Source organism: Doryrhamphus excisus, unplaced genomic scaffold (assembly GCF_037039965.1).
Source record: "Doryrhamphus excisus strain RoL-2023G ecotype Guam unplaced genomic scaffold, RoL_Dexc_Guam_v1.1 HiC_scaffold_24, whole genome shotgun sequence".
NCBI classification, from domain to species: domain Eukaryota; kingdom Metazoa; phylum Chordata; class Actinopteri; order Syngnathiformes; family Syngnathidae; genus Doryrhamphus; species Doryrhamphus excisus.
Window position 1 is genome coordinate 6,781,795 of NW_027621862.1, and position 25,135 is coordinate 6,806,929.

General features: G+C 48.8%; 9 non-coding genes across 9 annotated transcripts; 4 read left to right on the forward strand and 5 right to left on the reverse strand.

The window, feature by feature from the left end:
• Positions 1-10,087: 10,087 nt before the first annotated feature.
• trnag-gcc (transfer RNA glycine (anticodon GCC)) lies at positions 10,088-10,158 on the reverse strand. Its single transcript has one exon. It is a non-coding gene; the product is annotated as a tRNA-Gly (tRNA).
• A 1,125-nt stretch (positions 10,159-11,283) lies between these two features.
• Positions 11,284-11,356, forward strand: trnak-uuu (transfer RNA lysine (anticodon UUU)). Its single transcript has one exon. It is a non-coding gene; the product is annotated as a tRNA-Lys (tRNA).
• Positions 11,357-12,921: 1,565 nt separating this feature from the next.
• On the reverse strand, positions 12,922-12,995 carry trnat-agu (transfer RNA threonine (anticodon AGU)). Its single transcript has one exon. It is a non-coding gene; the product is annotated as a tRNA-Thr (tRNA).
• Positions 12,996-13,337: 342 nt separating this feature from the next.
• On the reverse strand, positions 13,338-13,408 carry trnag-gcc (transfer RNA glycine (anticodon GCC)). The gene has a single exon. It is a non-coding gene; the product is annotated as a tRNA-Gly (tRNA).
• Positions 13,409-20,765: 7,357 nt separating this feature from the next.
• On the reverse strand, positions 20,766-20,839 carry trnan-guu (transfer RNA asparagine (anticodon GUU)). Its single transcript has one exon. It is a non-coding gene; the product is annotated as a tRNA-Asn (tRNA).
• A 291-nt stretch (positions 20,840-21,130) lies between these two features.
• trnak-uuu (transfer RNA lysine (anticodon UUU)) lies at positions 21,131-21,203 on the forward strand. Its single transcript has one exon. It is a non-coding gene; the product is annotated as a tRNA-Lys (tRNA).
• A 2,206-nt stretch (positions 21,204-23,409) lies between these two features.
• Positions 23,410-23,482, forward strand: trnav-gac (transfer RNA valine (anticodon GAC)). The gene has a single exon. It is a non-coding gene; the product is annotated as a tRNA-Val (tRNA).
• Positions 23,483-24,360: 878 nt separating this feature from the next.
• Positions 24,361-24,442, forward strand: trnas-gcu (transfer RNA serine (anticodon GCU)). Its single transcript has one exon. It is a non-coding gene; the product is annotated as a tRNA-Ser (tRNA).
• Positions 24,443-24,756: 314 nt separating this feature from the next.
• trnak-cuu (transfer RNA lysine (anticodon CUU)) lies at positions 24,757-24,829 on the reverse strand. Its single transcript has one exon. It is a non-coding gene; the product is annotated as a tRNA-Lys (tRNA).
• Positions 24,830-25,135: the final 306 nt, after the last annotated feature.

Consider the following 25,135-nt stretch of genomic DNA (forward strand, 5'->3'; position numbering starts at 1 on the left):
AATTAAAATTTTGGGTTCCTCCAGACCTCTGACTTGGTGTTATAAGTCCCAAACAAAAGCATAAAGCAAATGTTAGGGTTAGGGTTAAGCGCGTAGGGCTGAGCCCCCCTGCCCCCTCTATTCGGGGGGACAGAAGAAAATGCTCTGGCCCCCCTCTAGTTTGGACCTCCGCCCTGTCGGGACTGGGAGACGGCCCTCCGCCGTCGTACATCCCTCTTGCGAGCACGGGCATGACGCCTCCCGTGCTGCACCAGTGTCCAACCCCCCTCCCTTGGGTCCATGTTGGTACACCGGGTATTAATTGTTATTGTTATATATATAGTACATATATATATAGGAAGGAGGGGCTTTCTTTTGTTTCTTTGTTTTTCCTTTTAATTGTGGTAATTTTTTCAATTCTGTAAAGCACTTTGTATTGCATGTCTTTGCAGGAAAAGTGCTATATATACATATGTATATATATATATATATATATATATATATATATATATATATATATATATATATATATATATATATATATATATATATTGAAGCGCCGAAGAACTGGAGTCTGAGGCCGAGTGTCATTTGGGAGAAAACTTTATTTTTCTTGCAAACATTAACTTGCACCTTTTGCTACGTAAGACATGAAAGCCCCGTTGTCACGGTACAGCATGTCTGTGTTGCGGCGCGACCCCAGGATGCAGAGAGCAGGACCAATAGCAGGTAAATAATATTTATTTTCGCTATAATAGCAGCAGCAGAAAAAGGCAACTCAGGTAGCAGTAGGACAAATTAACAATGATCCAACAAAAGGAGAAGCACACCTGAACTAAATAGACAGCACAAATTAGGGACAGGTGTGGGTGGCTATGGCAACAAAGGCAGAGGCGGCAAAACAGGAAGTCCAATACAAAACCAGGGTGTTCAAAAGGGAAACCATAGCCCAGACAGGGAACATAGACAGACTGTCACGCAGGAACCCACACAGGGCGTGACAGTACACCCCCCTCAAGGATGGATCCTAGACGTCCAAAACAATTCTCAAAGAGGGATGGGTGGTGGGGGGACCGGAGGTGGGTCGCCGACGGGACTCTTCTGGGGGCCAGCCGGAGCAGCAGGCCCGGCGGAGCCAGCAAGACCCCTCCACATGATGGAGGGAATGGTCGGGTCGGTAAACACCCTCCGGGGGGCGCCCTCGACCAAGCGCGAGGTAGGCATCCTCAGGGGGGCTCCCTGGGTGCAGAACCTAGGCCCCGGCAGAAAGTCTAAAGGTAGGCGGCGTCCGGCCCTGACGCGGAGACGGCAAAGAAGCAGGCGTCCGGCCCTGACGCGGAGATGGCGAAGAAGCAGGCGTCCGGCCCTGACACGGAGACGGCGAAGAAGCAGGCGTCCGGCCCAGACGCGGAGACGGCGAAGAAGCAGGCGTCCGGCCCTGACGCGGAGACGCCGAAGAAGCAGGCGTCCGGCCCTGACGTGGAGACGCCGAAGAAGCAGGCGTCCGGCCCTGACGCGGAGACGCCGAAGAAGCAGGCGTCCGGCCCTGACGCGGAGACGATGAAGCAGCAGGCGTCGTCCATGCCAGAGCCTCTCCATCTGCTCCAGCAAGCCCTGCTCCTCGTCTTGCAGATGGAGTGGGCTGTGCCCCCTCACTCCCTCAGCAGGTGGCGCCATCCTCCCTTTCCATTGGCGGGCTGGGCTGTGCTTCCAGCATAGCCCAGCAGGTGGTACTAGCCCCCCCTCTCGAAGGCGGATCCCAGACGCCGTCATCAGAGGGAGCCGAAACCAGGGAAGGGAGGAGGGAGGCTTGGGGGAGGGTGACTGGCTCTTCCAGGTCAGCAGTCCCGGCCGCAGCCACTTGTTTGGGCTTGAAGCTGCGTGGCTTGGGCACGGGCGGGATCAGGGACGCCGCGCAGCTTGGCACGGGAGCCGGGTCTTGGAAACCCCTGGGGCTGCGTGGCTTGGGAACTGGAGGAATCTGTGACGCCACGCAGCTTGGCACGGGAGCCGGGTCTTGGAAACACCTGGGGCTGCGTGGCTTGGGCACTGGAAGAATCTGAGAGGCCACGCAGCTTGGCACGGGAGCCGAGTCTAGGAAACACCTGGGGCTGCATGGCTTGGGCACTGGAGGAATCTGAGAGGCCACGCAGCTTGGCACGGGAGCCGGGTCTTGGAAACACCTGGGGCTGCGTGGCTTGGGCACTGGAGGAATCTGGGGCGCCTCGCTACTTGGCACGGAAGCCGTCGGGGAATGCACGACGGGCTGCGACTCGGCAACAGCGAGAGGGTTGAGCTGTGCCGTGGCGTGACATGGCGAGGCGGAAGAGGGCGGCCACACCTCTTGGCGACGTGCCGTGCGCCGGCGACGCCGCCGCGTCGGAGGGTGTGCAGCGGGTACCGGGAACACCGACGCCATGGGCACTAGGGTGCCGTCCGGCCCCCACACCATGGTCTCCAGCTCCTGCGGCGTGTACCTTGCACATTCCTGCTCCATCGCCTTGAAGAACTGCTGATTCCATTCGTCGAGCTCCGCGAGATCGTCGTCGGGTTCGTCGAAGCCGGCAGGGCATGAGGGCGGGTGCACCTCGACTTGGCGTGGAGGGGAAGACGAGCTAGGCGTCACTCTGTGGCGCTGGGGCTTGCAAAGGGTTTGGAGTGTCGTCGGTGGGTCCGGGATACAGCCACGCTGTAGCGACGAACGTGTCGTCCGAACCGCGCACCAAGTCCTCCATCTCCCATGGCGGCATCGCCATCTCCTCGTCCTCGTTGGCTTTCAGGAGCTTCCAGGTCCAAAAATTGCTCTCCGCAAGGTCGTCGTCACTTGGTTGGATCATTCTGTCACGGTACGGCATGTCTGTGTTGCGGTGCAACCCCAGGATGAAGAGAGCAAGACCAATTGCAGGTAAATAATATTTATTTTCGCTATAATAGCAGCAGCAGAAAAAGGCAACTCAGGTAGCAGTAGGACAAACTAACAATGATCCAACAAAAGGAGAAGCACACACCTGAACTAAATAGACAGCACAAATTAGGGACAGGTGTGGGTGGCTATGGCAACAAAGGCAGAGGCGGCAAAACAGGAAGTCCAATACAAAACCAGAGTGTTCAAAAGGGAAACCATAGCCCAGACAGGGAACATAGACAGACTGTCACGCACGAACCCACACAGGGCGTGACATCCGTCTCTCAACCACAACAGAAAGTGGAAAACTCCCGTCCCTTGCGCCCACCCCTCCGGGTGGCAAACCCTCCCCTATCGAGCGTTCTGGGGTGAATTATGTCCCGGTAACCTACCACTACACAAGCCCCCACAGAATTCACCCATAGTCAAAATCGTCGGTGCGTGCGGGGACAACCGCACTGCTTGCGGCAGGGGAGAAGGGTGTGGTGAAGGGGACAAGATTTTCCATGCGGGGGTCGGCACGCCTGGCCCAGCAGGGGGCGCCTTGCCAAAGAGCGGGGGCCTACCCCGGCGAGGGGGCTACGCCAGTGTCAGGGGTTGGGTGTCGTCCACCAGTGCAACCTTCAGCCGGTCCACCGAGACAGTCTCCCGTCGGCCACCCATGTCCAAAACAAAATACTTGTTGCCGTGCTCCAGCACCCTGTATGGTCCGTCATAGGGTGGGCGTAAAGGCCCACGGTGCGCGTCGTGGCGGACAAACACAAAACGTGCCGTGCCCAGGGCAGTGGGAACATGTGGGTCCACCGTGCTGTGGTGTGATGCAGGGATGGGTTTAAAGGTGTCCAAAGCCTCCTGCAGGGTGGACCTCTGTAGGGCAGCGGACCAGGGTGCGGTGGCGTCCAGAATGAAGTCCCTGGGGACATGGGACACCGAAGACGCACTTTGCTGGATTAATGATCAGTCCATTCTTGTAGAGTCTCGAAAACAGCTCTCGGAGGTGACGCAGGTGCTCTTGTTTAGGCGGACGAGCCACCAGGACATCGCCCAAATACACGAAAACGGACGGCATGTCTCTGAGCACAGAGTCCATGAGGCGCTGGAAGGACTGGGCTGCGTTCTTGAGTCCAAACGGCATCCGGAGAAATTCAAACAGCCCAGGTGTAATGACGGCCGTCTTTGGGATGTCGGCGGGATGTACGGGCACCTGGTGGTAGCCCCGTGCCAAATCAACCATCAAAAAGATGGTGCAGCCCACAAGGTGTGCCGAAAAGTCTTGGACATGGGGAACAGGGTAGCGGTGATTTGAGAGGTATCATAAATCATTCTAATTGTACATTAATTCAGTTGTTTTTATTCCGCATACGTTCGATTCAATCCTAGGGGGCTCCTTGTCTGTAGCAGGTAATTCCATCTTCTTTCAGCATTCTTCCTCTGCTCCTCGGTCCAGATCAAGTTCCTCTCAAGTCCTGCAACCCTCACGGAGTCCCAACCATGAGACAGGAAATGTTCCGTAACCGGTTTATGGACATCTTTCTTGTTCCTAATGTTAAATTTATGTTGTGTCATGCGGGTACCGATTGAGTTCCTGGTCTCACCCACATATTGTTTTCCGGATCTCGTACAGAATATCAGGTAGACACAATTAGAAGACTGTGGACTAAATTTTTGTGGGATATGAATTAGGGTTTTATCCGTCCTATTTTGGACATATTTTAATCTACAAAATTTGTCTCCTAGGCTGTGGGGTTTCTCCCTTGTCAATGATTGTATTTTTGCCCTGACCAAAATATCTTTTGATTTTTATTCCTCCTGTGCGATGAAATTGTTTTAGAATTTGGGATTATGTCCTGATTTCCTATCAATTCTGCAAAGTTGTTTTTTAATTTTCTATTAATAATTTGGCTAGTTGTTGAAAATGAAGTTATTAGGGGAATTATTTTCTTGTGGTCCCTTTCTTTTTCTATTTGGAATGTTTTGAAAATCTGTCTCAGAAAAGATCTCGTATATCCCCTTTTTCGTAGCGCCCCGAAGAGGGTCTTCACGGCTTCCTTAAAATCCGTTTGTTGGGTAAAAATCCGTTTGAACCGGATGAGCTGTGACTTCACGATTCCCCTGAATGTATGTTTGGGGTGCAGACTTGACTTGAACAATAGGGCATGTGTGTCTGTGATTTTGAAATGTACTTCAATGTCTAAGCTCTGGTTCCTTTCGAATATAGGTCCTTTATAGACGATTGTGTCCAGGAAATCAATTCAGTTTGGGTCCAATTTGTATTTAAGTTTGATCGAAGGATCGTGAGAGTTCAAAATATCCACAAATTTTTCAAATTCCTCTCTTGATCCGGTCCACATTCCCCAGATGTCATCAAGATATCTCCAATAATGCATGGGTTTTTTCTGACATTTTGCGAGCACTTCCTCCTCCCAATTGGCCATAAAGATATTGGCGTACGCTGGGGCGAATTTTTTGCCCAAGGCCGTCCCTTTAATTTGGAGGTTAGGGTTAGGGTAAGGGGTTAGGGCTAGGGCTAGGGCTAGGGCGAGGGCAGGGTCAAGGGCTAGGGTTAGGGTGAGGGCTAGGTTAGGGTTAGGGTTAGGGGTTAGGGTTAGGCGTGTAGGGCTGAGCCCCCCTGTCCCCTCTATTGGGGGGGCAGTAGAGAATACTCTGGCCCCCCTCCAGTTGGGACCTCCCCCCTGTCGGGACTGGGAGATGGCCCTTTGCGGTCATGTGTCCCTCCTGTGGGCACGGGCACGACTTCTCCCGTGCTGTACCAGTGTCCAACCCCCCTCCCTTGGGTCCATGATGGTACACTGGGTATGAATTTGTATATATATTTTTATTATTTTTTATGTTTTGTGATTTTTCTTGATTTTTATATGAATGTTTTAATTTTTTGGGACATTTTTTAATTTTAAAGACTAAAATAAACAAGTAAACAAACACACAAACAAACACACAAACAAACAAGCAAACAAACAAACAAACAAACAAGTAAACAAAGTTCTGAAACAAAAGGAGACCTTAACAGGCTTGGTTGGTGTGTCCTTGCGACGTTTCGGCTGTAATGGGCCTTCTTCAGGCAAACACACCACTAATCAATTCACTCAACTAATGCAGCTGGTGTTGATCCAACGAAAGCAAAATACAAAGTGAGGCACTTCCAACTTGCGCTCAAACTTTAAGGTGTCTAAATCAAACTTGTTTAACTTGCATTTTAACTCATCCATCCCTTTTTCCTTCCTTCCCTTTCCCCATGAATGGAATGGAATGGCCTTTATTGTCATTATACAAGATGTACAACGAAATTGGAGAGCTTCTCTTTTCAGTGCAGCTAGCTGCACGCTAGCATCAGGGATCGTCGGTTTGAGCCAGGTCTCTGTGATGATTAGGACACAACAGTCACGAATGTAGCGGTTTCCCACGAGCTGTAACTCCAGGTCGTCCGTTTTGTGGGTAATGGATCTGGCGTTGGTGAGATACAGACTGGGCAGGGGTGGCTTAGTATGTGGGTTGTTTTGTAGCCGTAGCAGTAGGCCGGACCTGCGACCCCGCTTCTGCTTGCGCTCCCGACGCCGCCTGCGTCTCTTTCCAGACCCGACAACAATCCACGGAGCGCCCGGTGGTCTCGCTAGTTCGTCTGGGATGTTGTGTCGACGATGAAAGTCTCTGCAAACTGCCAGTTTGTGTCGGTAGCCGATGTCCACAAGGTCCTGTCGGGTGTAGTGGTGTAATGCCGATGTATACGTGGATAGAGTCTATAGACAACACACATAAAATAAGCAAAAAAAGGGTTAGGCTTAGGGTTGGGGGTAGGGTTAGGTTGGGGTTGGGGGTAGGGTTAGTTAGGGTTAGGGTTAGGGTTAGGGTTAGGGTTAGGTTAGGGTTAGTTGGGTTAGGGTTGGGGTTGGGGTTGGGGTTAGGGTTGGGAGTGGGGGTAGGGTTAGGGGTAGGGTTGGGGGTAGGGTTGGGGTTGTGGATAGGGTTAGGGTTAGGGTTAGGGGTTGGGGCTAGGGCCCACATTCCTCCTCCCGTTCATCCACCTTCCTTCCCACCCTTTCTTCCTTTTAAGCTTTGTTTAGTCCCCCCGGCATTTTAGTCCCCAGATTCTGAATCCAATTCCTTTCTGCCCTTTTTCTATCCCTGTCTTCCCATCCCAAATTACTTTGCAACCCCGCAACTCGGATTTCCCTTAACCCATGTCGTCCAAAATGCCGAACCAATGGCTTATCCATTGCTTTTTTGTTTTTAATATTATATCTATGTTGCCACATTCTGGTTTTGAATGATTTTTTGGTCTCGCCGACATATTGTTTTTTACATCTGGCACAAAATAATACATATACACAATTGGATGTCCCCAAAGTGCGGGTTCCTTGCTGTCTTTCCGGAATGGCTTTAGTCTTGCGTTGACCAACATATATCTGAGGCTTTTGTGTTTTTTGTGTAGGCTCTGATGGGGGTATATCTTCACCAGGCATCCATGTTCCCAATTTTCTCTTTGTAGTTTTTCTTTATTATTGAGGTGATTACCCTACTTGCCGTGGAAAAAAAGGTAATTATCGGGATGCCTCTTGTATCATACTTTCTTGTTCTGTCCCTGAAAGTCTTCAGACAATGTTGCAACATTGGCCTTCTATGCCCTCTTTGTCTTAATGTCTTAAATAGAATCCTTACTGTTTCCCAAAAATCCTCCTCCTGTGTACAAATACGGTCAAATCGTAACAGTTGGGATTTAACTATGCCTCTAAAGGTATGTTTTGGGTGAAAACTATTCTTGAACAGAAGTGCGTGCATGTCCGTTTCTTTAAAGAAAACTTTAATGTCCAATGTATTGTTTGTCCAGAATTTGGGTCCCTTATACACCGTGGTGTCCAAAAAAATTGATTGAATTGTCATTGATTTTGTATTTTAATTTTATGGAGGGATTGTGTAAATTTAGAATGTCTATGAATTTTAGAAAGTCTTCCCTTGATCCCGACCAAATGCCCCATATATCGTCCAAATACCTTAAATAGTGTACGGCCGTATCGGGCATTTTCCTAAGGCCTCCTCCTCCCACGTGGCCATATAAAAGTTTTCATATGCAGGGGAGAACCTTTTCCCCATCGCCGTTCCCTTAATTTGCAAATAAAGTTCAGAGTTGAATTCAAAGTCGTTCCGGGTTAAATTTATTTCCAATAATTCCAAAATGGCCTCGTCCGGTCTTCTCCTATCTGGGTATTTATTAAATATGTATTTGACTGCTGATAGTCCGGCTTTCGTGTCTACGTTTGTGTACATGTTGTTAACGTCAAGGGAAAAGAAAAATTAATTCACTGGGATTTTAAAGTTTTTAACTAATTCGATGAAATGATAAGTGTCTTTGACATACGCCGGGTGTTTGGTCGATAAAGGGTTAAAAAAATGGTCAATGTATTGCGCTGTTCCGTAGGTCTCGCTTCCGCAATCAGAAACGATAGGCCTGCCTGGTGGAGTCACAAACGGCAGATTCCATTGTTCTGGCTTTTTATGAATTTTGGGTAAAATATAAAATCTCCTTGCCCTCGGTTCCCCGGTTCCAATTAGATAATTTCTTAGTTTGGCCGTAATAATTTTTTTTCAATACAATTCCATCATAATTCTTTGAACCATTAGGATGGTTTCCAAATAAATCAGGCCGTCTAATTTTTTATAGTATTCCTGATCCTTTAATTGTCGATAAACTTCTTGAATGTATTGTTCTCGTCCCATAATTACTACCAAACTTCCTTCATCTGCCGGTTTTATTATTATGTTTGTGAGACATCAATTCCCTTAACGCCTTAACCTCGGCCTGGGGGATATTTGGTCTCTCTTGTCGTGTCCATCCGAAACGTGCCAGATCTTTTTGGTCACCCTCAATCAGTGCTTTTAGTTCCGGTGACATCATTTCCGGGGGTGGCAACCAAGTGGACGGCCCCGAGAACGGTCGTCGTTCCTGCTCCGCCCTACCATCAAAATATTCCATAATTCTACATTTCCGGTGGTAATCCTGTACGTCCAATTTCCTTTGAATTTTTCGATTTTTGTATAAGTCAATTGTAGGTACGAATGTCAACCCCTTGCCTAATAATTTTAAGTGTGCCTCCGTAGGGTAGAAATCCTTGGTCAAAACCACTACATTCTCCGCCCCTCTGGGCTGTGTCTCCGGTATCCCCCTCCCTTCAAGGTTTAAGGGGGACACAAGTTTAAATAATCGATCCAATTTTCCAGCATGTGTAATGCTGTCAAATCGATCCAGTGAATGCAATCCCTCACTGTCTCAAAATGCACCTCCGGCAGTAGGGGGATGAAGGGCATATGCTGGGAAATATGCTCGTTCATCTGCAACAGTACCCCCTGATGCTCTTCCTGGAGGTCGGTGGAGAAGTTGATCAACGGGATCCAGATATCTGCATGTGGAAACCGTTTCTTGGCTTCCTTGAACGCACCCTGCAATTGTTTGCAGGCTGTGGCCCTGACATTTTTGTCTTTGCAGTTGATTCCAGCTGACAACACTACTTTCTCCACTATCCCCACCACCTTCGCCTTCGCCATCAATAGTTCGGCATTGCAAAATGTGGCCCCCGGGAAGGTATCTATCTGCAAATTCGGGAGAGTGTGTTGTGGGAACCTGGACAGATTCGAGTCTCCCAAAATCAACCACCGTTTGTTGACTGTCATTTCCCATTGTGTGTTTTTTCGGTTGGTATTTGCATGTCTCGTTACTCCGAATCTCGGCCATTCCGGGGTGGGTGCACAATCCTCTTCTTCCTCGGATTCCTGAGTGTCTTCCTCTCTCGCTGATTCCGAATCCGGAGTGCTCTCTGTATCCTCTAATTCCAATTCCATATTCTGTTCTTCCATCATCTCTGTGTATATGTCGACTCTTCTTCCACTACCTATCGGAGGTAACGTGGGCGTCGTAACCAGGTCTTCCCCATGTGTGTCATCCATCAAATAACTCGGTTCCACTTCCCTCCTTGATCCGTCTGTTTGTGTCGTGTTATCTCTCTCCCCTACATCTATCAGTTGTTCGACCTCTTGTACACTTGCTCTTCTTTCTTTTATTTTTTCCTTTCTCCTCTCTCTCCTCTGTGGCATGGGTGAATCACCAGGTCCCTTTGAATTCTGCCCTTTCGCAGGAAAAGAGCCTTTGTACTTTTTCAACATGAGCTCTAAAGAAAGGTAAAAGCTGAGATATACTGCATTGGCCGGGAATCGGACCCGGGCCTCCCGCTTGGCAAGCGAGAATTCTACCACTGAACCACCAATGCCACGTTGGGAAACCCTGTCGGAGAACAAATTAAATTGTCGAGTGGATGTGCCTCTGCAAAGTGGCGCTGAATGACAAAACTTTGCTGATGTCAAGGATCACCTGGCAACATGTGCATGGGAGGAAGACACATGGTTTGTGTGAGGGGCTACACAAGTCTTTCCACTTCTAGTTAAAAGCCAGGCACCTCACATCGTTTCCATAAAGTACCAAGGGATTGTCCTGTTGCCCTTGTATTTTGTGGGCAAAAAGGAGGCGTTTGCAAGTGGACCTCAGACCCTATCACTGGTCACCTGAACAGGGACTTGAATCCCGGACACTCAGATCAAAAGTCTAATGTTCAGGTGACTGGCTCAAACTTTGTCTTGTCTGACCACTCTTTTGTCCAGAAGATATTTGGCTAATGTGGTCTGATTTCTTAAACCTGCAAATGTTCAAATACACAAGGGTATTGTCTTTGTAGGGCACATTGACACACAGTTTGCCAATTGGGAACCACACAAGTGCTGTGCAAGAGTGGAGCGCAAACATGAATGAACACTGACACTGATGCACCCAGAGAACGTCCCTGGGTGGGCTCGAACCACCAGCCTCCCAGTTAACAGCTGAGCGCGCTGACCGCCACAGACTCACACCCTGCCAACTTCTGTTCAGTTGAAGCCATACTAATGCATGCTATGCTTCCAGCATGCCCTTTGTTTTGGATGTGACTCGCACCTTCTGGTGTAACAATCAAACAACATTGCAAACCAGGACACCAGCTTTACTCTTTGATGAACGCAAAGTATTTTTGGGTACAATCCAGGGGTCTTGTGCTCTCACGGAAATGGCTCTGTCCTTTTTCAACATGAGTTGAGGCGAAATGTATTAAAATAGACAGACTGCATTGGTCACTCAATCAGAATTTCTCAGTTTGCCAATTTCAGACTGCGTGACAAAGAATCAAGTCAAACTCCATCGACAGGATGGACAGGGGACAACAAAGCAGGGAAGATAAGGGATAGGGAGGAGAGGGGAAAGATGCGACCGCTTTTGTTGAGAGCCAGAGAAGAAGCTCTCCTCTCTGCAAGGTCAAGTACAGTATGCCAGAAGATTTGACCTTGTGAGTTGTCCTCATTCAACAAAGGCCTGGATAGCTCAGTTGGTAGAGCATCAGACTTTTAATCTGAGGGTCCAGGGTTCAAGTCCCTGTTCAGGCGGGTGAAGGGAGGCTCCTTCCCTGAAATGTTACATCTACTTCCTTTATCCTCCTTCTGTGGTCAAGTACAGTACGCCAGAAGATTTCTGCTCCTTCCTCCTCAACACCGAGAAGGCCAAGGAGGTGGCCGTGCACACAAGGGATAACTTGTTTAAGTAAACCTTTTCGACCTAGCACCTTTGCGATCTTCCAGGACTGTGGATAAACGCCATTCTCAATAATTAAATTGAAGATATGGCATATGGGCTCCTGAATCAACTTTGCTGCCGCCCTCAGTAACCTACCATCCAAATTATCAATACCACATGGCTTATCGCTTTTAATGGAATGCAAGTTTTCCTACCTCATCTACACTTATCCTCTTAAATTGAAAACTACAGTTTATCCTACACAATATTGTTCTTTATCTGACAGTCTACCATCAATATCTATCATCTGATCTCTAATCAAATTTATTTTATTAATAAAAAGATATTGGTGCTCCCAGTCAGGTAACTGACAGAGGTTTTGAGGTTTTGAGTGGAGATGGGATTTGTCTTGGTCCTCGGTCAAACGGTTAGGGTCATTCATAAGCGCTATCTGCCAACTGCTGTCATTCTGAAGCGACTGACGACATAAATACGAATAAAACCCGTCAATAAATGATAGACTTGAGTTTCTGGTAAGTACTACACAAGAAGATAAGGTGCTCAACTGGAGAAGGGAGTGTGGACTGGGTTTAGGGTTAGACCAATACTGTATTTGGCATAGAAATTGGGGCTCAGATTAGTGTTTGGTACTTGGGAACAATAAATCAAGGACTGGGTTTCTTCACTATTACATGACAAGAGACTAGTCCAGAGAACGTAGCCAGGATTAGGTTTGGGGTATTTGTCTGATGCTGAGGGACAGATCCTGGACTCATTTCCGATCCCAACATCTCTTCTACAAAAACGCACTTGACTTCTTGGAGAATGTGGGCATCGATTCCGCTCCCTCTCGCATGCAAAGCGAGCTCTCTACCATTTGAGCTAATTCCCCTGCCATCACAGTGTTGACAGAGAAGGTTCAGTCTCATAACTATTTTGGTTCCTTTGCTGGAGTACGTCAATTCCGCAGCTGACCGAGTTTCTCAGGGAACACAAGGAGCGAGAGGTTCAGTCATCACTGGGAACTTTGGAAGTGTAGTCACCTTTAGTCAGGTCTGCTTTGGTGAACTTCAGAAGCATCATGACCAGTCTGCATCAAAACATTATCTGAAATCCTGTGGCAGGTTTCTGGCATTGATTCTTAATTCAGTTGCCATCCCTGATAGATGGTAATGGTAATGGTAATCATGCCCGCGTGGCAGGCGAGTCTCTTTGCTTGTCTGAAGTCTGTGTCGCACCCAAATGTGCGGCAAATGTGAACCACCAATGCCACGTGGGGACACAGTGTAAGAGAAAAAAAATCAACTGTCAAGTGGATGAGCCTCTGCAAATTGGCGCTGAATGACAACACATCACAATGTCATACTCTTTGGATTCAAGCACCTTCTGGTGTAATGGGATCCACAACAATCATGTCAGTTTCACTGAGCAAGCACCCAGGCACTGCTGGGATTTGAACCCAGGATCTCCTGTTTACTAGACAGGCACTTTGACCAGCTTAGCCACAGTGCCAGCAGTGCATCTGGCACCAACACAAAAACAGTTCGCCAATGGGGAAAAATGTTCATACAAGGGAGGGAGTCCAAACTCCTACACATGTGTGGATTGAGAGTCCCTGGGTGGGCTCGAACCACCAACCTCTCAGTTAACAGCCAAACGTGCTGACCAATTGCGTGACAGAGACTACAACAGCATGACTGCAGTAAGGTTTCAATAAGTGCTGTCCACCTTAACTCTCGGGTGGTCCGGTCTGTTACGTTTCAGGTGTCACTCTGAATTCTGCCCTTTCGCAGGAAAAGAGCCTTTGTACTTTTTCAACATGAGCTATAAAGAAATGTATAAGCTGAGATATACTGCATTGGCCGGGAATCGGACCCGGGCCTCCCGCTTGGCAAGCGAGAATTCTACCACTGAACCACCAATGCCATATTGGGAAACCCTGTCGGAGAACAAATTAAATTGTCGAGTGGATGTGCCTCTGCAAAGTGGCGCTAAATGACAAAACATCACAACACACGCACGGGATGCCAGGGGAGGCCGAGTACTAACAGAGCTGAGCGAGAGGGCATAAGAAAAAAATTAGTGATCTTGTGGTGGTTACCCGACAGCACCAAGGATATGGTGCACCTCTGATGCGCAATGCATGCCAGGTGATGTTCATTTAGCGAGCAGACATTCTTGTGGGGGACAAGCTCAACAGTAGGAATGTTAAGAGAACTGACCAGTCCGCTATCAATGAAGTTCTCATCCGCACCAGAGTCAATTAATGCTGTGGTAGGAGAAGCTTCCCCCGCCCAGGATATCGTACCTTCCACCTGAAGTCGGCCCACCAAAGCGGATGACGCAGCCGGTGTGGTTGGAGCGGGCAGTGCCAGCAGCTGGGGAATATCCCTGGCGGAGGAAGAGCGTTGGCGTGCTGGGCGAACTGGACAGCGGGAACTTGTGTATAGGACTCCCACAGTACAGGCACAGCCACAGGCGTAGACGGTGACTCCTCTCCGCTGACGAAAGGCGACTGGCTCCCAGTTGCATGGGGACGACACTCCCGATGTCGTCAGATGGCGCTCCACTGCTGGAGCAGGGAGGGAGGAGTGGTGCCAAAAGAGCCCCGGGAGGTGGGATTTGGAGCCGACGTGTGGGTCGGAGCGGCTCCGCCCGATACGCGTTTCGTAGCGCCTCGTCATTCCAGCAGCTCTCTGGCGCTATCCCGGTTAGCTCAGTTGCTTAGCGTGTGGTGCTAATAACGCCAAGGTCATGGGTTCAACCCCCCGTACTGGCCACTCTTCTTTATGTGCTCCAGGAACAACAAAACGGCGACAACCCACTGGACCCCATATCCAACATCACACCACCCACCCACCTGTGAAACACATTCGACAAGGCCGCTGAAAACAGCATGTCAAAAGCAGAGTGGCAACAAACCTCTCGGCCACCGAGACTGCAAGAAGCAGATCAATGGGGACAGTGGACCCCATTATCTCTCTACCCAAAATTCAGACCACCAGTGTAGAGAATGCGGACCGCGAAAGGACAACACCCCGGCCCTCATAACCAACAGTACCAACAAATGCCCAACCAAAGCGTCACAGACAGGATTTGAACCTGTGGAAAAGACCAATGGGGGCAGGGGACCCCATTGTCCTAGAACCAAAATTTTGCTGATGTCAAGGATCAACTGGCAACATGTGCATGGGAGGAAGACACATGGTTTGTGTGAGGGGCTACACAAGTCTTTCCACTTCTAGTTAAAAGGCACCTCACATCGTTTCCATGAAGTACCAAGGGATTGTCCTGTTGCCCTTGTATTCCCTTGTATTGTCCTTGTATTCCATCCATTTACTAACCAGGCCCGCCCCTGCTTAGCTTCTGAGATCGGACGTTTTCAGGGTCAATCAAGGGGGGCGAAGCCCACATCAGGAGGTTTGCCACCTGTTAGCAGGGTGCCCCACCATCTGAACAGGTGCTCTTTAAATGAGTTTAACAACACCAAAACTGATTTTCTTCTAAACACCACTCTCGACATAACAAATTTTCTACGGACAAAGTCAATGTTCCAATCCCCAAAAGGTGAAAAAATATCCTTTACAACTGTTCACCCAGCTCTCTCCATCGACTCTCCCATCATCTTTGTCCTCTCTTTGGAGGGAGAAGAGAGGAGGTCTGGATTGAATCGGAGAGGCATTTTACACAAATCAATCCATGAACCAGGAACTGCCACAGCAAAAGGCCTCAAAGCGGCCCACGCCTGTAAGGCTTCCCTTACAAAGTTCGGGAGGACCCCGAGCACTGGGCTGGGGGGCAACAGACAAAGATTAAACACACCAAAATTATTTAATACACGCAGATCCTTCAGGAAAAACTCCTTCCAGGGAGCCCGACAATCTGGATCCAGAAATTTTCTGAGCACGTTTAGTCTCAGTGCCTGTTTCTTCAAGACTAAATCAATTAAATTCAGACCTCCCTTATCAATATCGTGCGGCTCCTTTTGAGTGTCCTCTGTTGTCAGTGAACCTCACAAGGTCACAGTTTTTTTTTTCCTGATCAGGGCACCGTTTTAGGTTGGGTGGATGAGTAATCGAAGGCGCCAGATTAAGGTTCCTTACGTTCAGGAGGCTCTGGTTGAAATCCCACAGCTGGCATTTTCCTGGTCAGCTCCGTTATCCACGACTGGAATGATTTGGCAGCAAAAGACCGTCAGATTGTACAAGACACCTGAACACCTTGAGAAGAAAATTAAGAAAGGTTTTGTTCTAATGAGAAGGGTTTGTTTAACCGGACTGGTTGTTGCAACCGCAACCCGACTCGAGGTTCAACGTGACATTGTGACATACAAAAGAGGAAGCCCCCGTCGGGGAATCGAACCCCGGTCTTCCACGTGACAGGCGGAGATACTGTCCACTATACTAACAAGGACTGCTGCTGAGCTGATGTGGTGTCGATTGGCCAAAGGGGAATTCAGAACAGGCTCGTGGCCCATGACCGTTTTCATGGCAGCTGGAGACTTTAACCACTGAAATCCATCCCGCTTATCCTCATCAACGGACTGTATTCCCCACCCGTTACCAGCATGGGGACATTCCAACCCAAGATGGGAACACACTGGACCAGGGACACAGCAACATAGTAGGTGGCACAGACACAGCTTCACATTACCCCCACTTTTAGACTCGACTGAAAAAGGACTCTCTTGCTTGGTGCTAACATGATGACCATTAGCATGTTAGCATTTAAGCTAATTTACTCATGCTAGTTTTTTTTTTTTTACCCCGGACACAGTATCTTTGAGAGGAGGCTGCGGTCCATCAGGACCAAAACCTCACGCCACAAGAACAGTTTCTTCCCGTCTGCTGTCAGCCTCATCAACAAGGCCCGGAACCCCCCTGACACTGTTCACACCCCACCTCTGCCTCACCCTGCCACTTTGACACTTTATATGCGTTAGATTAACGCTCAGTTTGGACTCTTAGGAAAAACAATCAGACTGCACTTCCGGAATAACAAATAAAAAACAGACTGCGTACATATATTTATACTGCATTCTGTATATTTTGTATTTTAATTTTTTAATCGATGTGTCTGCACCTACTTCACCAAAACAAATCCCCAGTCGAGGTCAGCAGGCCCCGTCTCCACTGTAAACTGTGTGGACTGGGCACTGCTTCCCTTTTCAGAGGCGCCGGACGGTTTGCCAGAACCCCTTCGAGGCCGACCGAAAGTCGTGCTCCATGGCCTCACCGAATTCCTCCCACACCCGAGTTTTTGCCTGGACAAGCGCCGAAGCCGCGAACCGTTTGGCCTGACAGTACCTGTCAGCTGCTTCCGGAGTCCCACAAGCCATCAATGCTGGATAGGACTCCTTCTTCAGCTTGACGGTGGCCCTGACCTCTGGTGTCCACCATCGGGTTCGGGGCCTGCCGCCACGACTGGCACCGACCGCCTTGCGGCCGCAGCTCCGGTCAGCCGCCTCAGCAATGGAGGCACGGAATATGGCCCATTCGGACTCAATATCCCGGTCCTCCCCCGGGATGCAGGTGAAGCTCTGCCAGAGGTGAGAGTTGAAGACTCGACGAACGGGAGACTCTGCCAGACGTTCCCAGCACACCCTCACTACTCGTTTGGGTCTACCAGGTCTGTCCAGCATCCTCCCCCACCATCTAACCCAACTCATCACCGGGTGGTGATCAGTTGACAGCTCAGCCCCTCTCTTCACCCGCCTGTCCAGAACATGCGGACGCAGGTCTGATGACATGACTACAATGTCGATCATAGACCTGCAGCCTAGGGTGTCCTGGTGCCAAGTGCACTTATGGACATCCCTATGTTCGAACATGGTGTTAGTTTTGGACAAACTGTGGTTCGCACAGAAGTCCAATAACATCACACCTCCCGGGTTCAGATCAGGGAGGCCGTTCCTCCCAATCACGGCCCTCCAGGTCACACTGTCATTGCCCATATGGGCGTTGAAGTCTCCCAGTAGAACAACAGAGTCACCAGGACTCCAAAAAGACCGGGTACTCCGAACTGCCATTTGGCGCGTACGCACACATGACAGTTAGGACCTTTTCCCCAGCCCGAAGGCGTAGAGAAATTACCCTCTCGTTCACCGGGGCTGACTCCAACACAGAGGCACCAAGCCGGGGGTCTATTGATAAGCCTACACCAGCTCGCTGCCTCTCCCCTGCAGCAACTCCAGAGTGGAACAAGGTCCAGTCCCTCTTTGGGTCATGACCGAAAGAAGGACATCTCGGATACAGGCGGCTGAAATGAGTTTCCTCCGTAGGGTAGCTGGACTCACCCTAAGAGATAGGGTGAGGAGCTCAGTCATCCGGGAGGGCTCAGAGTAGAGCCGCTTCTCCTTCACATCGAGAGGAGTCAGTTGAGGTGGCTCGGGCATCTAGTCCGGATGCCTCCCGGACGCCTCCCTGGTGAGGTGTTCCGGGCATACCCAGCCGGGAAAAGGCCCCGGGGCAGACCTAGGACACGCTGGAGGGATTATGTCTCACAGCTGGCCTGGTAACACCTTGGTGTCCTCCCGGTGGAGCTGGAGGAGGTGGCCGGGGACCGGGAAATCTGGGCTTCCCTACTAAGACTGCTGCCCCCTGCGACCTGGACCTGGATAAGCGGAGGAAAATGGGTGGATGGATGGACTTGTATACTAAAATGAGATGGAGATAATTGCAATATTTGTCGGAATAGTTCTGGAACAAATGGTGGCAGGAGTATCATACCAACATTGCTCTGAGACAAAGATGGCATACGCCAAGAAGAAACATGCAAGTTGGAGATGTGGTGATCGTCAAAGAGGAGGAGGTTCCCCGAAACGAACGGAAACTGGCTGGGATTCTTCAAGTCCATAAGAGTGACAATGGACTAATGAGGACAGTTGCGGTGTTTCACGATGCTTCAATGTCCCGCAATGGCGTGTGAATGCACTCAAGAGCAGTAAATGCATCGAGAACAGCAGTAATGGAAGCGTGAACTCTTTACTGGACCAGGTCAGCTAAGTAACAAAGACAATACATCTGCAAGCTCTTCAAAGGACACCTAAAGACCACAGCCATAGCAGAGGATGGTTTCGATCCATCAACCTCTGGGTTATGGGCCCAGCACGCTACCGCTGTGCAACCTGACTCAAGGTTCAACGTGACATTGTGACATACAAAAGAGGAACTCCCCTTCGGGGAATCGAACCCCGGTCTTCCACGTGACAGGCGGAGATACTGTCCACTATACTAACGAGGACTGCTGCTGAGCTGATGTGGTGTCGATTGGCCAAAGGGGAATTCAGAACAGGCTCGTGGCCCATGACCGTTTTCATGGTAGCTGGAGACTTTAACCACTGAAATCCATCCCGCTTATCCTCATCAACGGACTGTATTCCCCACCCGTTACCAGCATGGGGACATTCCAACCCAAGATGGGAACACACTGGAGCAGGGACACAGCAACATAGTAGGTGGCACAGACACAGCTTCACATTGCCCCCACTTTTAGACTCGACTGAAAAAGGACTCTCTTGCTTGGTGCTAACATGATGACCATTAGCATGTTAGCATTTAAGCTAATTTACTCATGTCTCAAGGCAAATAGACACATGGCATGATGTGGGGACACTATGGGACTGCCTTAACACTTTTGGACCTTGAGGCTGTCCAGCTCTGCCAGAGGTGAGAGTTGAAGACTCGACGAACGGGAGACTCTGCCAGACGTTCCCAGCACACCCTCACTACTCATTTGGGTCTACCAGGTCTGTATCACCAAAAGAGCTGACCCGCCCAATGTGGGGCTCGAACCCACGACCCTGAGATTAAGAGTCTCATGCTCTCCCCACTCAGCTAACCGGCTAACCGGGCCTTTCTCGGCCAAGATATCACTTTTTAAATTTTTTTTTAATTGATGTGGTCTTCTTGATGTTTGATCCTTTGATCAACTGCAGTCAGGTTTCACTAAGTGCTGTCCACCTTAACTCTCGGGTGGTCCGGTCTGTTACGTTTCAGGTGTCATTCTGAATTCTAGCAAGCAGCCATTCTTGTGGGGGACAAGCTCAACAGTAGGAATGTTAAGAGAACTGACCAGTCCGCTATCAATGAAGTTCTCGTCCGCCCCAGAGTCAATTAATGCTGTGGTAGGAGAAGCTTCTCCCGCCCAGGATATCGTACCTTCCACCTGAAGTCGGCCCACCAAAGCGGATGACGCAGCCGGTGTGGTTGGAGCGGGCAGTGCCAGCAGCTGGGAAATATCCCTGGTGGAGGAAGAGCGTTGGCGTGCTTGGCGAACTGGACAGCGGGAAATTGTGTGTAGGACTCCCACAGTACAGGCACAGCCACAGGCGTAGACGGTGACTCCTCTCCGCTGACGAAAGGCGACTGGCTCCCAGTTGCATGGGGACGACACTCCCAATGTCGTCAGCCGGCTCTCCGCTGCTGGAGCAGGGAGAGAGGAGTGGTGCCGGAAGAGCCCCAGGAGGTGGGATTTGGAGCCGACGTGTGGGTCGGAGAGGTGCCGCCCGATACGCGTTTCGTAGTGCCTTGTCATTCCAGCAGCTCTTTGCTGCTATCCCGGTTAGCTCAGTTGGTCAGCCTGGGGATGCTAATAACGCCAAGGTCATGGGTTCGCCCCCTCGTACTGGCCACTCTTCTTTATGTGCTCCAGGAACAACAAAACGGCGACAACCCACTTGCCCCCATATCCAACATCACACCACCCACCTGTGAAACACCCTCGACAAGGCCGCTGAAAACAGCATGTCAAAAGCAGAGTGGCAACAAACCTCTCGGCCACCGAGACTGCAAGAAGCAGATCAATGGGGACAGTGGACTCCATTATCCTCTACCCAAAATTTAGACCACCATTGTAGAGAACGCGGGCCGCGAAAGGACAACACCCCAGCCCTCATAACCAACAGTACTCCACCACAAGGTAAACAGCATGGCCAACCAAAGCGTCACAACCCCATTGGATTTCAAGTCCAACGCCTTAACCTCTCGGCCACCGTGACTGCTTGGAAAAGACCAATGGGGGCAGGTGACCCCATTGTCCTAGAACCAAAATGTTGCTGATGTCAAGGATCAGCTGGCAACATGTGCATGGGAGGAAGACACATGGTTTGTGTGAGGGGCTACACAAGTCTTTCTTAAATTTCTTAAACCTGCAAATGTCCAAATACACAAGGGTATTGTCTTTGTAGGGCGCATTGACACACAGTTTGCCAATTGGGAACCACACAAGTGCAAGAGTGGAGTGCAAACACGAATGAACAGTGACACTGATGCACCCTGAGAATGTCCCTGGGTGGGCTCGAACCACCAGCCTCCCGGTTAACAGCCGAGCGCGCTGACCGATTGCGTCACAGAGACCCACACGCTGCCGACTTCTGTTCACATACTAACGCATGCTATGCTTCCAGCATGCCCTTTGTTTTGGATGGGACTCGCACCTTCTGGTGTAACAATCAAGGCATTGCAAACCAGGACACCAGCTTTACTCTTTGATGAACGCAAAAGAAGAAGGGAAGATAAGGGATAGGGAGGAGAGGGGAAAGATGTGAGCGCCTTTGTTGAGAGCCAGAGAAGAAGCTCTCCTCTCTGCAAGGTCAAGTACAGTATGCCAGAAGATTTTACGTTGTGAGTTGTCCTGAGTGAACAAAGGCCTGGATAACTCAGTTGGTAGAGCATCAGACTTTTAATCTGAGGGTCCAGGGTTCAAGTCCCTGTTCAGGCGGTGAAGGTAGGCCCCTTCCCTGAAATGTTAAACCTACTTCCTTTATCCTCCTTCTGTGGTCAAGTACAGTATGCCAGAAGATTTCTGCTCCTTCATCCTCAAAACCGAGAAGGCCAAGGAGATGACCGTGCACACAAGGAATAACGTGTTTAAGTAACCCTTTTCGACCAAGCAACATTGCGATCTTCCAGGACTGTGGGTAAACGCCATTCTCAATAATTAAATTGAAGATACAGTACGAGACAGGCACTTTGACCAGCTTAGCCACAGCGCCAGCTGTGCATCTGGCACCAACACAAAAACTGTTCGCCAATGGGGAAAAATGTTCATACAAGGGAGGGAGTCCAAAGTCCAACACTGAATTGAGAGTCCCTGGGTGGGCTCGAACCACCAACCTCTCAGTTAGCAGCCAAACGCGCTGACCAATTGCGTGACAGAGACTACAACAGCACACAAGGAATAACTTGTTTAAGTAAACCTTTTCGACCTAGCACCTTTGCGATCTTCCGGGACTGTGGGTAAACACCATTGTCAATAATTAAATTGAAGATATGGCATATGGGCTCCTGAATCAACTTTGCTGCCGCCCTCAGTAACCTCCCAACCAAATTATAAATACCACATGGCTCATCGCTTTTAATGGAATGCAACAGTTTTCCTACCTCATCTACACTTACCCTCTTAAATTGAAAACTACGCAGTTTATCCTACATTGTCTTGTTCTTTATAATAGAATCTGACAGTCTACCGTCAACATCTATCATCTGATCTCTAATCAAATTTACTTTATTGATAAAAAATTGAGAAATATTTGCCAATTTGGACAATTGTCAATCTGCCCCCACTTTGGACACATCGTCGTGTTTCATTGTTTGGCAACTGTTTTGTGACTTCGCCTGTCCCCTTAAAAACCCCTTCCATCAGGTTTCCATAGTGTCGTGGTTGTCACGTTTGCCGAACACGCAAAAGGTCCCTAGTTAATTTCACAGCCAACCAAGTTAGGAATTGTGGTCATACAAGAAGGGGGTTTGTTTTTTTGTATTTCGAATAAAATGTTTTCTGCATTTTGAACAATTTTCCACAGGAAAGACATCTTTCAGATGTATCAACAAAAGAGCTGAACTGCCCAAAGTGGGGCTCGAACCCAAGACCCTGAGAGTAAGAGTCTCATGCGCTACCGACTGAACCAAACAGGCCTTTTACAGCTGCAGATATAATTTTTTGTTTTTCTTTTTTATCGATGTGGCCACCTTGATGTTTGACCAATTCCACAGACAACCTTGTTTCTCAGGGAACAGAAGGAGCGAGACTTTCAGTCATCAGTAGTTCTACAAACTCCGACTCAGGCCACATCTTTGTACCCGACATTTCCAATTTATGATGATGATTTTAGGATTTATGATCACTCTGCAACTGCCTCTGAACAGACACCCATGTCCACCCTCTCTTGGGGAACATTTGACTCAACTCAATTAAATGACACACTCAAACCAAAATTCTAGAATCCTCCCAACCCCGTTGGCACATCATGTCCCCACCCCGAGGTTATCAAACTCGCTCCCAAGGAAATGTTGGAACTTGGGAAAGCATTAAGAATGGCAAGAAGTAGGATTAAGAATCCTACTTCTTGCCAAAAGCCTACCCTATGGTAGAAGATAAGATATGCCTTTATTCGTCCCTCAGTGGGGAAATTTGCAAGGTCCCGCAAGTTCCACAACAGCAGGGGGAGTACTTCAGTATGTTTACAGACCATGGACTCCTCCTAAATTTAGATACATAGCCTTATCCATGCCAAAACCACACAACAACCTCGACCAAATCCTGACTGACATATGTAACTGACTTGGTACATAATCACCGTCTCAACGGAACTGAATTAGCCCAACTGTTGACATTGACCACAGGCTCCAAGTATGGTGCTTTTTGTACGGCCATTTAGCCAATTCTGCCAAAGGGGAATTCAGAACACCCTCGTGGTCCATTACCATTTTGATGGTACCTGGCGACTTCAACCAGTGAACTCCACTGTACCGCTTATCCTCATCAACGGACTGTAATCCCCACCCTTCACCAGCATGGGGACATTCCAACCCAAAATGAGAACACACTGGACCAGGTACACAGCAACGTAGTGCGTGGCACAGACACAGCTTCACCCTACCCCCACTTTTAGCCCAGACTGAAAAAGCAGAGAAACCCCTTTGCAGCTGAAATTGCTCAGTTGGGAGAGCGTTGGACTGACTATCTAATGGTCCCTGGTTCAATCCCAGTTTTCAGCACAATTGCCGTTTACATTGTGAGTTGGCAAATAGTTTGTAAAGGGGTGATTTTGTTCTCTTGATTTCATCAACATCGATCACGACAACACAGCCAGTTACATATTAAGACCAGACAAGTACAGTTGGGAGGTGACATACAGAATCCTGATGCATATCATGTTACAATCAGACACAAACAGGATGGAGGACCAGACCTTGAGTTCGCGCAAATGTTCACAGCATTAGGTCTGCAAAGTGTTCAGCTGATGCACATTTACTGGAAAGGAAAATGGGCTCTTGTCACGGTAGCCGTGCCGACACAAGCTAAAATGTTTCTCCCGCCAGGACAACACCCACATGAAATTCAAGCTTTGCTCGCAGATGAAAAAGAACCAGCTGGAATGAGCAATCTGCACCTCCAAGTCTGAGTTTATGGTTCTTGCCCAGAAAAGCATAGCTCACAGCCGTAATTGTATAGTGGTTCCTACTCTTTGTTGTGGCCGCAGCAGGGTCGATTCAGGGTCATGGCAGGTGTGTGTTGCTTTTGTAATTGGATTGTCTGAAAAGACAAGATTGTCTGTCCACTTGAAGTGTGGTGATGTAAAAATACACTAGTTTTGACCACACCTGTATTTTTAGTAAACATTATTAGCATGCAATGAATCAAAGTATAAGGTACGATGTCGGAGATCAAGAACGCTTTTGTTGGGAAAAAAAGCCATAACATATCATTTCAACAATACGGGTATCAAACCCGCTATTTCTTGCATGTAGAGCAAGAACTCTAGCCTTTGAGTTGAATCCCCCCGCTGCACAAGAAGGCTGCCACAATTTCTGCAACACCAAAACACTAATTAAGATGTGTCATTTTGAGTCAACAAGACCATGTCCACAAAGGAGATGAGGTGACCGAGAGGTTAAGGTGATGGACTGCTAATCCATTGTGTTCTGCATGCATGGGTTCGAATCCCATCCTCATCGGACTATACTAATGCACCAGTTTTGACACCACCTGTGTTTTTAGGAAACATCATTAGAATGCAATTAATCCAAGTATCCGGTACCATGTGGGAGATTGAGAATGCTTTTTCGGCAAGAAAAAGGCATACTATACCATTTGGAGAATGCAGGCATCAATTCCACTTCATCTCACATGCGAAGTGAGCGCTCTTGTATGAGCGCGTCATACAAGAATAGGATTTGTTTTTGTGTCCTTCGAATGAAATGTTTTCCGCATGTTGCAGAATTGTCCACAGGAAAGAAATCTTTAAGATGTATCACCAAAAGAGCTGAACCGCCCAATGTGGGGCTCGAACCCACGACCCTGAGATTAAGAGTCTCATGCTCTCCCGACTGAGCTAACCGGGCCTTTTTCGGGCAAGATATCACTTTTTAGTTTTTTTTCAATTGATGTGGTCTTCTTGATGTTTGATCAGTTCCACAGCCAACCTAGTTTCTCAGGGAACAAAGGAGCGAGAGGTTCAGTCATAGCTGAGAACTTTGGAAGTGTAGTCATCTTAACCCTCCTGTTATGTTCATTTGTCAGGAACAGCCATGATGTTCCCGGGTCAGTTTGCATGTTTATTTATCTGAAAGAGGTCCAAAACCAAAAAAATCCCCACAAGCATTGTTAGTTATTCACTACTAACTCCATTACTAACTATTCTATCAATG